Source organism: Bubalus bubalis, chromosome 17 (genome assembly GCF_019923935.1).
Source record: "Bubalus bubalis isolate 160015118507 breed Murrah chromosome 17, NDDB_SH_1, whole genome shotgun sequence".
Taxonomy (NCBI): domain Eukaryota; kingdom Metazoa; phylum Chordata; class Mammalia; order Artiodactyla; family Bovidae; genus Bubalus; species Bubalus bubalis.
This window is the reverse complement of record NC_059173.1, coordinates 34,412,728-34,425,068: the sequence shown is the minus strand read 5'-3', so window position 1 is coordinate 34,425,068 and position 12,341 is coordinate 34,412,728.

The window sequence follows — 12,341 nt, the reverse complement described above, 5'->3', positions numbered from 1 at the left end:
GGGTACAAAATGATCATTAGTGATATAAAACTTGTTTTGTGAGTCTAAGATTGTATGATCTGGATTTTAAAAAATAGAGGGTAAGAAAATACAACAAAGTGTTTGCAAAGTGTGAGGTACAGAAGAGATGAGATTAGAGAGGCAACCATAGACAGATCATGAGTTATACTGAGCATCTTGACAACTTCCTTGATGGCAATAAGGACTCATTAAAGAATTTTTAGTAAAAGAATCACATCTGTAGTCTGGAAATGGAACCCTGGCTGTAGAGTTAACAAACAATTTCATTTCTACTGACATTGGTACTACATCTCCCAGCACACCCTGCAGCAGCAGCCAGAGCCAAGCAGACTCTGAATCAGAGCCCCACAGTAAATATTTGAAGGGAAAAAAGCCAGAGGTGGTATAATTAGTAAATGAGGACTTTAAAACATCTGTCATAATATTTCATAAATATTTAAAGTAAACTATAAAGATAATGGTGGATGACATGGGAGATGTTTTTAAAAAGAAACAAGTAGAACTTTAGAACTTGGAGATAGGTAGATAGATAAATAGGTATGAATTATATATATATATATATATATATATATATATATATATGTTGAATTGACCTAGCAGATTCAATGAAGAAGGAAAGATTAGTGAAAATAAAAACATAGCACTAGAAATTACCCACAGAGGAGTACAGAAAGAAAAGACAATGAAAAAATGTACAAGAACCCATTAACATGTTAAATAACATGAAAAAGTCTAGTATGTATGTTTCATGTCTCAGAAGTCAAGAGAGGAAAAGGGAAGAATATGAGAGAGCTAATGAAAGCCAGTGCAGACAGTCTAGAGCAGGGACAGGGTAGGCAGGGGGGGCAGATGGGCAGTTCTATCAATGTACACAGTGCTTTGCCTGCCGTTGATGAAACTGATGCAAATTGATCTTGTGGTCAAATTAAAAGTTAAAGTATTTTTAAACATATAAAAGATATTTATTAAACATTTATTTTGTCATGAGTTTGTCTAGGTGGTAGGTAGTGACTTGAACTCTGTACTTGAAATGGGTTTTGGGAATAGATAATGCCAAGGAAAGAATGAGGAGACAGAAACTCTTGACAGGACATCTAATGATGTCCAGTAGTGAAAGAAGATGAGGGCCTGAATTTGTCCACTGGCAGTTAGCAAGAGAGTGAGTCTAAAAGGCTTTATTAAAGTAGAATAGTATTTAGCCACCCAGACTGAATAAGGGTGAAGAATGATTCATTTTAGATTTCAAATTTTAAAATATAAGGAAAAGAAAAAAAACTGTAGAGAAAGTAGATGTGTCTTCACTCATATATGTAAATTCAAAGCACAGAAAGACTAAGGCATTAGAAACCTCAGGAAAATACGTGGCAGGGCTAAACCTGGTGAGGTTAATATTGTAAATTTAGATTTGGGAATGGTTTCACATCTTTCTTAATGCCTAAAACTCTACTAGGCACTTATAAAAACTTATCAAAACAAGTTTTTATTTAATTAATAAATATGAAAGCACCAGTGTTTGGAAAATATTGTAATAGTTCCATAGTGAGTAAAAATGACTTATAGCGTTTACTACAGTTCCCTTGTAGCTCAGACGGTAAAACATCTGCCTATAATGCGGGCGACCGGGTTTTGATCCCTGGATCGGGAAGTTCCTCTAGAGAAGGAAATGACAACCCACTCCAGTATTCTTGCCTAGGAAAATCCCATGGACGGAGGAGCCCAGTAGGTTACAGTCCATGGGGTCGCCAAGTGTTGGACACGACTGAGTGATTTCATTAGAAGACTGAAGCATAAGCTCAAAAATGGCCATGAGAATGCACTATGAGTGTGATTGTAGGATACAATTTTTTATTGAAGACACTCTTTGTATTATAAAAAATGTTAAAGCAACCTGGGCAGCAGCTTTTGTTAAGGAGTTTGAATGTGCAGACACACAGACTGGCTATTGACTGAGGAACAGGTGAGACACTGTCTATTCAACTAGGTCACAAAGCAAGAATAAAGCTGATGTGATATAATTTATCAGTGTAAAATACAGTCAGTATGACTATTTCCAAATGTCAATTCTTATAGTGTATTATATAGCAGTACATGGCCATAAAGTATGCAGTGCTGAAAACAACATAATCATCTAATATTAAAAGCTTTGATTAGGAAGAAGTATTGGAGAAGGCAATGGCAAGCCACTCCAGTACTCTTGCCTGGAAAATCCCATGGATGGAGGAGCCTGGTAGGCTGCAGTCCACGGGGTCGCTACGAGTCGGACGCAACTGAGCGACTTCACTCTCACTTTTCACTTTTCACGCAATGGAGAAGGAAATGGCAACCCACTCCAGTGTTCTTGCCTGGAGAATCCCAGGGACGGGGGACCCTGGTGGGCTGCCGTCTATGGGGTCGCACAGAGTCGGACACGACTGACGCGACTTAGCAGCAGCAGCAGCAGCAGCATGCCATGGTGGTAAAGCCTGTGGAACTGTTAACATCTCAAAGTTTTAATTAGTGCTACCATTTTTCTTTTTATTATGTTGCCACAGACAGTCTTTCCACTGTACAACATTGGATGGTGTGTCTGATCCATGGTGGTATTGCTATCTGTAGTCAAAGTTAATCCATCCAGATCAATCTTGGGTATCTAGAGGTTGTTTCAGCCGGTTTATAAAAATGGAGCAATCAGAATCAGCCATGCTTTATGTCAGTTGCTTTGAGGACTGAGGACATTAAAAAACTGAGGACAGTTTTTTATGGTGATACAAAGAGCTATTTCATATTTTTCAGTGTATTTTATTTCAAGGTCAGTAAATAGTATGCACCTCAAAATATTTTTATTTGCTTGTCTTTCCAAAAAGACTCATGGAATTACTGACTGTTTTGTGTAATGGTGAATAATTATGCCAATAATGAAACTATGATATTCGACTCAATACCTTTCACTTCCTAAAACAGTCATTGTTGATTTTATAGATAGATATTGATAGATAGACCTGAATGCATACATTAACACATATATACATAGTTTTTACATATATGTATGCAATTTATAAATGATGGAATTGATAAATAACTCTTTAATCAAAATCAAAAACTTCCATCAAAAAGTCATCAGTAAGGGATTCAAGAGCTTTATATTAATTATATTATCTTATTATACATAAAGACTTGAAATAATATTGGTATTTTTATACTTACAAATAGATATTTGTGAATGTTTTCATTAGTAGTTATATCTGTCTATGATCCATTATTCATTTGTATGAAAATTATTAGTTGTAGGATATGGCACCAGTTTCTAAGAACATGATCAATTTCTCTTCTAAATCAAACTGTAACTGTCAAATAAATACTAGGTAATTTAGTCTAAATATAAAATTGTTAATGTTTAGTTTTAAAAAACGTTATCTAAATGCACAAATGAAAAAGGCTATCAATTTATGTCAGCAATTATTTAAGAAGAACATTTATCTATTCTAAGCATCTTCCTGGGAATTATAATTATATAGCAACTAGGGAGAAAGGAATGGAGTAAAATCAAGTGATGGAATGTGGCAATCCATAGGTTTAGATTCAATAGTAAATATCCAAGATCTGTGTGTATTTTTAAAATCTGACCGCCATATCAACATCATTAAAAAATATCTATTTATTTGGCTGTACCTGGTCTTTAGCTGCTGAATCCAGGAGCTTCACTTGCCTGACCAGCAATGGAATCCAGGTCCCCCATAATGGGAGCATGGAGTCCCAGCCACTGGACTACCAGGGAAGTCCCCTCTTTATTATTTTTCAGTGAATTAAAAATAAGAAGAAAATGATGACAGTGACTAGTGTGTGAACACAGGAAAAAAATTATATATTTCTACCAAATAAACATAGCTCAGCTGGTAAAGAATCTGCCTGCAATGCAGGAGACCCCAGTTTGATTCCTGGGTCGGGAAGATCCCCTGGAGAAGGGATAGACTATCCACTCCAGTATACTTGGGCTTCCCTTGTGGCTAAGCTGGTAAAGAATCCACCTGCAATCTGGGTTCCATCCCTGGGTTGGGAAGATCCCCTGGAAAAGTAAAAGGCTACCAACTCCAGTATTCTGGCCTAGAGAATCCATGGATGGAGGAACCTGGTAGGCTACAGTCCATGGGGTCGCAAAGAGTTGGACACGACTGAGTGATTTTCACTTTCACTTTTCATCAAATAAATAAATACAAAATTTCCCTCAACACATTTATTTTCCAGTATCCAATGTCCCTACTCAGATTTTTTTTCTCACATATTTCCATTACAGTTGCAATCTTGCTAGATTTCTTTTCCCTCTCCCCTGGATTTTCTAGAGACTTTCAAATTGTCCTCTTTGTGATGCAGAACATCTCAGCCTGAGCCCATGTCTTACTTTTAAGTTTGCTTATCTCACTTCAAACAAAAGTGCTTCCATTTTACTGGAATCATCCTCCAATGAGCACAGTTTTATAGTCTGCCTTTGTGTCTTTGAGAATACTCATGGTTCCACTTAAGCTAACTTCTTAACAATTATATTGCTTTCTCAGAAAGGAATTTGGGGAGATATACTTTTACCCTTATATAAAGGCTGAGTCATAAAAGAGGAAGACTGAACAAACAAGATCAAACAGGACACAGAATAAGAAAAAGAAATAAGCTATGTAGGGTAAAATAAAAAGTTGAACTTTTGAAATAAAGTTTTTATGTTAGTATATAAAGGAAGATAAATTTAAGTTGATAATAGAAAACAGGTGGCTTTAAAAAAATTGAGTACAATAAATGTTTTGCCAAGGGATTAAAGTCCAATGGAATAAACAACCCTCACATCTACAAAATACAAGTTAAATTTAGAATCAAAACATGGTGATGGGTCACAGATTGTGTCAAAAGTGAATGGAGTATGATTAGATGGAAAAGAAGGCTATTGAAGCAGACAAAATATGGGATGATTGGATTTCTATTCAAATAGGGACAATGGGGATAAAGAGGGAGTGAATTTGAAGATTTAGAATCAAATTGGGTGCCATAGTAAGATGTATATTGGGTTTATGTTCATAAATAAATATTAGAGAAGAAGAACTAAAGAGCCTCTTGATGAAAGGGAAAGAGGAGAGTGAAAAAGTTGGCTTAAAGCTCAACATTCAGAAAACTAAGATCATGGTATCCGGGCCCACTACTTCATGGCAAATAGATGGGGAAACAGTGGAAACAGTAGCTCACTTTATTTTTGGGGGGCTCCAAAACCACTGCAGATGGTAATTGCAGCCATGAAATTAAAAGATGCTTACTCTTTGGAAGGAAAGTTATGACCAACCTAGACAGCATATTAAAAAGCAGAGACATTACTTTGCCAACAAAGGTCATCTAGTCAGAGCTATGGTTTTTCCAGTAGTCATGTATGGATGTGAGAGTTGGAATATAAAGAAAGCTGAGCAACGAAGAATTGATGCTTTTGAACTGTGGTGTTGGAGAAGACTCTTAAGAGTCCCCTGGACTGCAAGGAGACCCAACAGTCCATCCTAAAGGAGATCAGTCCTGAGTGTTCATTGGAAAGACTGATGTTGAAGCTAAAACTCCAATACTTTGGCCACCTGATGCAAAGAGCCAACTCATTTGAAAAGATCCCTGAGGGCAGGAGGAGAAGGGAACGACAGAGGATGAGATGGCTGGATGGCGTTACTGACTCCATGGACACAGGTTTGGGTAGACTCTGGCAGTAGGTGATGGACAGGGAGGCCTGGCGTGCTTCAGTTCATGGGGTTGCAAAGAGTAGGACACAACTGAGCAACTGATCTGAACTGAATAGAAAATATTTAAATGTGCATTTGTGCTAACTCTGAAAGCAGTCAGGGGCAAACAAATAAAACAAATCTCATACTAAACAGTAAACCCAGAAATCAGGTTTCACAAGGCTGAAAATAAGTTTAATCTCATGAGAAGTACATGTAATTTTAGAGATTCATTTTCACACTCTATTTGTGAATTACAGAATTTCCTGATGATTTTTCAGAAGAATGAAATATATCCTTATTATATATATTTATATCAACATGTGTGACTGATTCTAATCCCAAATTACTTTTAAGTTTGATAGTGGGTTTCTTAAACTATATACTCTGAGTGTTCTCTAAAATTAAACAGCCATACTCCAAAAGGCTTAGAAAGACTTGCTCTTTATGGGAAGGAAAGCATTAGATATTGTTATTATATATTTTTTTAATTTTCTTTTTCGATATATATTTTTGTATATGTTTGTATATGTATGTGTACACTAGAACCATTAATATACATTTAATTTATCAATATATTTAATATGATATATATGAATTTACTTGTGTGAGTAGGTATAGGTATTATATCAATTCCTTTGCAAAATGAAAAGAGCTGGAATCCAGTTACTATATAGATGTTGAGCTAAACTTGCCCGAAGATACCATACATGCATGGTTAGTTGCTCAGTTTATCTGACTCTTTGAGATCCCATGAACTGTAACCCACCAGGCTCTTCTGTCCATGGAATTCTCCAGGCAAGAATACTGGAATGGGTAGCCATTCCCTTCACCAGGGGGTCTTCCTGACCCAGGGATCGAACCCAGGTCTCTTGGATTGCAGGTGGATTCTTTACTATCTGAGCTACCAGGGAACCCAGAAGATACCCATAGACAAATATTAAACTATGTTAAATCATATATATAATATATATATTTCTCTTTACAGCACTGCTGTACAGAAGAGAAACAGTGTTTAAGCCCCCTCCCATTATGGCCACAACATATGCTATCACTTTAAAAAAAAGTAGTTCATTATTTCCTATGGAAGGAAAAGCTGTGTGCCACAGACAGGTTGTTGGATTAAAAGGTTCCCAGAAGAACCAGTCACCAAAAGAAGTTATCCCTTAAGCAGGCCCTTAGTCACACTCATCACCTTGGCCAACTCTCCCCTAGGACTAGAGTGAAAAGTGCTCAGAGGCCCCATACCATCCACACTGCATTGATTTCCTGCCTTTACTCAAGAGACCACCATCAGGACTTCCTAAGCCTTATATACCCCTCACACTGCTAGAAAACCATGCATCATAGATACCTTATCACACACCTTGCACACCATTAGATACCCAAGCCACCAGTCCACTTCAAATCATTCACATCCATTCATCTGACATAATTCCTTATATTTACACAAGCTCTAAAACCATCCTATGCTATGTTTTACTGTTAAGATCTGTAATCAGAAAAATTCCTAAAATTTTCAAACTACTTCTATATGTCATTTACCTCTCTATAACAGAACTCAGTTATGACCTGACAACACTGCTAACCTTAAAGTCCTCTCAAATGAGTATATTTTTGTTTAATTACCACTTAATTTAGGACTCAGAGATAGGTGAAAACAAAACAGTATACTGTCATCATGATCTCTATCAGACTAGTTCAGTCTGTTTTCTATCAACATTTTGACCTTATTGAAAACTCCAATTGATTTTTTCTATGACCTGCTTTTTCTCTAACATATGTATTAACTTCATTTCCTAATTAACTTAGATTCAATGTTCTATAATTATAACAACACCCTCTCAAGCCTTTCAGCTCCCTTTTCCCTTTTCCATGTTTTACCTAATACCTAATTAAAGTCAATTTTCTGTCTTTTTTTAATGACTGAACACATCAGAAATGATTTATCTGAACTTAAAATCAGGGCTACTAATTTCCAATAATCAAAATTCAAAATAAGTTTGATTTCCAATAACTCAAAAATTTTTTTTAACATTTTCTTTGATTTCCTCTTACCTCAAATATCTATTGCTCATTTCCTATATTATTTTTTCTTTTTCTTTTTGCCTATTTGTTCTTCATTCTCAGCTAATTACCTTGGCTCATGCTTCATTGAGAAAACAGAGAATCTGAATGGACTAATTTCCTCATTTCAAGAGCAAATACAATTCTCTGCTTTCCATCTTGCTACCATGGATGAGATATCCTTGTAATAGCCAACCAAGTGATGGATAATATGCTGAAATTTCTCTCCTCTTTTTTTCAAGATGTTTTTCCTAATTTCCCTTATACCATTAGTTTCTCTATTTCAGATGGATCATCAACATGCATTGTATTTTGTTGAAACTTAATTTACCTGAGTTCTCTAAACCCCTGACTTCTTTATTAGCATGCCTGTGTAGACTTTCTTATGGCAGTCTCAAATTAACATGTCAAAAATGTCTTCTTTCCTGCTCTTGATATTCCCATCTCATTATTTTGTAATCTTTCCCTGCTAGATATACATCATAACTTCCCATCAGTTGCTTGAGTTGAAATTTGATACATTGGTTTTGAGTAACACTTTCCCGTCAGCCCAATATCTTAGTTACTCTTAGTCTTCTCTGTTGTCAAAAAATCTGTCTTAATATCCAATGTCTCCATTTTGCTCTAGCTCTACTATCATTGTGCTATTGTTGTTCACTCACTAAGTCGTGTCCTACTCTTTGTGACCCCATGGACTGTGGCACACTTCTCTTCTTTCCTTAGCTTTTTCTTAAGTCTCATCAGTCACTTGATTTCTGGCATTTCTTGTTCTTTGGGATGATTTTGGTCACTGCATCCATACAATGTTATGAACTTCTGTCCATAGTTCTTCAGACATTCTTTCTACCGTATCTAACCACTTTGATCTATTCATTCCCTCCATTGTAAAATCATAAAGGATTTGATTTAGGTCATACATAAATGGCCCAGTAGTTTTCCCTGCTGCTGCTGCTAAGTCGATTCAGTCATGTCCTACTCTGTGTGACCCCAGAGACGGCAGCCCACCATGCTCCCCCATCCCTGGGATTCTCCAGGCAAGAACACTGGAGTGGGTTGCCATTTCCTTCTCCAATGCATGAAAGTGAAAAGTGAAAGTGAAGTCACTCAGTTGTGTCCGACTCTTATAGACCCCATGGACTGCAGCCTACCAGGCTCCTCCATCCATGGGATTTTCCAGGCAAGAATACTGGAGTGGGGTGCCATTGCCTTCTCCAAGTAGTTTTCCCTACTTTCTTCAATTTAAGCCTGAATTTGGCAATAAGGAGCTTATGATCTGAGTCACAGTTAGTCCCAGGTCTTGTTTTTATTCACTATATAGAACTTCTCCATCTTTGGCTGCAAAGAACATACTCATATGATTTCAGTATTTACTATCTGTTATTGTCCATGTATTGGAGAAGGAAATGACAACCCACTCCAGTGTTCTTGCCTGGAGAATCCCAGGGATGGGGGAGCCTGGTGGGCTGCCGTCTATGGGGTAGCACAGAGTCGGACACAACTGAAGCGACTTAGCAGCAGCAGTATTGTCCCTGTATAGAGTTGTTTCTTGGATAGTTGGAAGAGAGTGATTGTTATGACCAGTGCATTCTCTTGGCAAAACTCTTGCTAGTCTTTGCCCTGCTTCATTTTGTACTCCAAGGACAAACTTCTCTGATATTCCAGGTATCTCTTGACTTCCTACTTTTGCATTCCAATTTCCTATGATGAAAATGGCATCTTTTTTTTTTTGGTGTTAGTTCTAGAAGGTCTTATATGTCTTTGTAGAATCATTTAGCTTCAGCTTCCTCAGTGTCAATTGTTGGGGCATAGACTTGGATTACTGTTAAATTCAATGCTTGCCTTGGAAACAAACTGAAATCATTCTGGTTTTTTTTTTTTTGAGATAATATCCAAGCACTGTGTTTTGGAATATTTTGTTGACTATGAGGGCTACTCCATTTCTTCTAAGGGATTCTTACCCAAAGTAATAGATATAATGGTCATCTGAATTTAATTCACCCATTCCTGTCCATTATAGTTCACTAATTCTTAAGATGTTGCTGTTCAGTCTTGCCATCTCCTGCTTTACCAATTCACCTTGATTCATAGACCTAACATTTTAGGTTCATATGCAATATTGTTGTTTACAGCACCTAACTGTACTTTCACCACCAGACACATTCACAACTGAACTTCATTTCTGCTTTGGCCCAGCAGCTTCATTCTTACTGGAGCTATTAGTAGTTTCCCTCCACTCTTCCCCAGTGGCATATTAGACACCTTCTGGCCTGGGGAATTCATCTTCAAGTGCCTTAATCTTTTCTTCCTTTTCATACTATCCATGAGGTTCTCTAAACCTCATGTATACTGGAATGGGTTGCCATATCCTTCTCCAGGAGATCTTCCTGACCCAGAGATTGAACCCATGTCTCCTGCATTGGCAGGAGAATTCTTTACCACAGAGCTACCTGTGAAGCCCCACTATCATTGTGCTTACCACCATAATTCATTATTGGATTAATAAATTAGCCTCTGATGTATTCTCTCTACTCTCTCACTTTCCCTTAAAAATTATCCTCCATACAGTTGCATAGAATTCTTCAAAGTGTCTTCCATTGGCACTTGACATAAGCTCTCAACTTCCTTTTCCTAAAGCAGCTCTACACTGTCTGCCTTCTCCACAAGGCATTTCTGATGATCTCACCCCATTGTTCTCTTTCCTTGCTTCTGTGTTCTAGTCATACTTCCTTCTTTTGTTTTCTTTAGTGGATAGGGCAGGGGAAGGCATTCTTATTTTACAGTCTTTGCTTGGAATATTGCTCTATCTGATCTTCCCATGAATGTTTCTAATTTAGACTATAAGTATCACTCTTTCAGGTGGGCATTATTTTTAACCAATTATCCTAACGGAGCTGTGTTGCTGTCATACTATATCACCTTGATTTACTTTCCTTATAGCACTTGAACATCTGGTCCTATTTCTTGTGTAGGAATTTATGTAGTTATTGAATTATATATAATATGTCTGCTTTAATGGCATGTAACTTCTCTTTTCAATGCTACAATCCCATTTTCTAGAATAGGACTTGACACATTTTACAGTCTTAATAAACATTTCTTGAAAGAACAGTTTGTGAGCTATTCAATGTTGTCAAGAAGGTATCAGTAACACTCAAAGTAACAAAGATCTACTTGGTTCTCATTTATGACAATAGACTGAAGTCTAGGAATATGTCTTGCTTTGGAATCTCATAACTTACACCTCTGAAATCTGAAAAAGCACTTTGTTATCTCAGAGTGATGAGTACACTTTAGATAGGTGTTTAACATCCTGCCAGAAGTGAATATTCAGGAGAATAGTATAAAAATTAATAACAGTTTAACAATTTTTTTACTTTCCAAAATTCTGCTGCACAGCCAAAAAGAGTAAACATTATGCATAGAATCTAAAGAGATTATAAGTTATTGCTCCCATGAAATATAATATTTCTTATTTTTTGAGTTAGCAGAGACCCTTTCAGATGCTATTGCACTCGAAAGGCAGTATGTAGTTAAATGAAAGCAGGTAAACTTATACACTGTCATTCCACTTACTACGTGGATTTTGTACATGTTTCCCATAGACTATTCCAATAGTGAAAATGAGAAAAAAAAAATAATTTGGATGAAAAGTAACTATGCAAGGACAAAATTTAATCTAATTTTACCACCATAATGTTAATATTATAAGCTATTTTTAAGGAATTTTCTCATATAGTATGTGACAATGGTGAATATCCTATTAGAGGCTAGATGTTTACCCTGTGTGCATGCTTACAGAATTGAACACTGTGTTGTTTTTGTTTTTTGTTTATTTGTTTCGATTTTACTAATAGACTAACGGCAAACAGCAAGTCATGTTTCTGTCCATGTTATTTCCCATTCATAGAAATCTTAGTGTATCACTTTTGCAATACTGTACATACCACATATAAATTTGGAATAATGTGCCTGAGAAGAATGCCAACTGAAAGAGTAAATAAAAGGAGTTTCATTAGATGGGTCAGAAAGCTCTCAGTTCTTCTCTGAGAAATCCCTCATTATCTAGTTAAGGAATCTAGTTAGGGAAATATTTTCTGAAGCTAATGAATGTAAATATAGAAAGATAAGTATGTGAGAAATACAAAAATGGAATTCTAGGCATTTTTAATGTAGGGAAAGGGACCAGTATAAATATATGAAGATATAAGCCAATAATTTAATAGGCATATGTCCATTATTTGGACTCTGTGTGATTAACATACCGTCATTAGCTTATAAGTTATATACTCAGAGGTAGAAAAGACTTAGAGCAAAAATAAAATTTCAGATTTTCTATGTAAATTTTCTCTTGTAATATGAAGCTTCTGCTACATAAGACTGACTGTTTTCTCCAATGAATGGGGTGAAGAAGCCAAGAATTTTTCAAACCACAGAGCCAGAAGCTGAGAGAAGGCAGAAACTTTTACTTGTCTACCAGCTATTGCCATTATTTTCACTAGTAGTTTCAATGATTTAAGGAAGATTAGAAAATTAAAATGATAA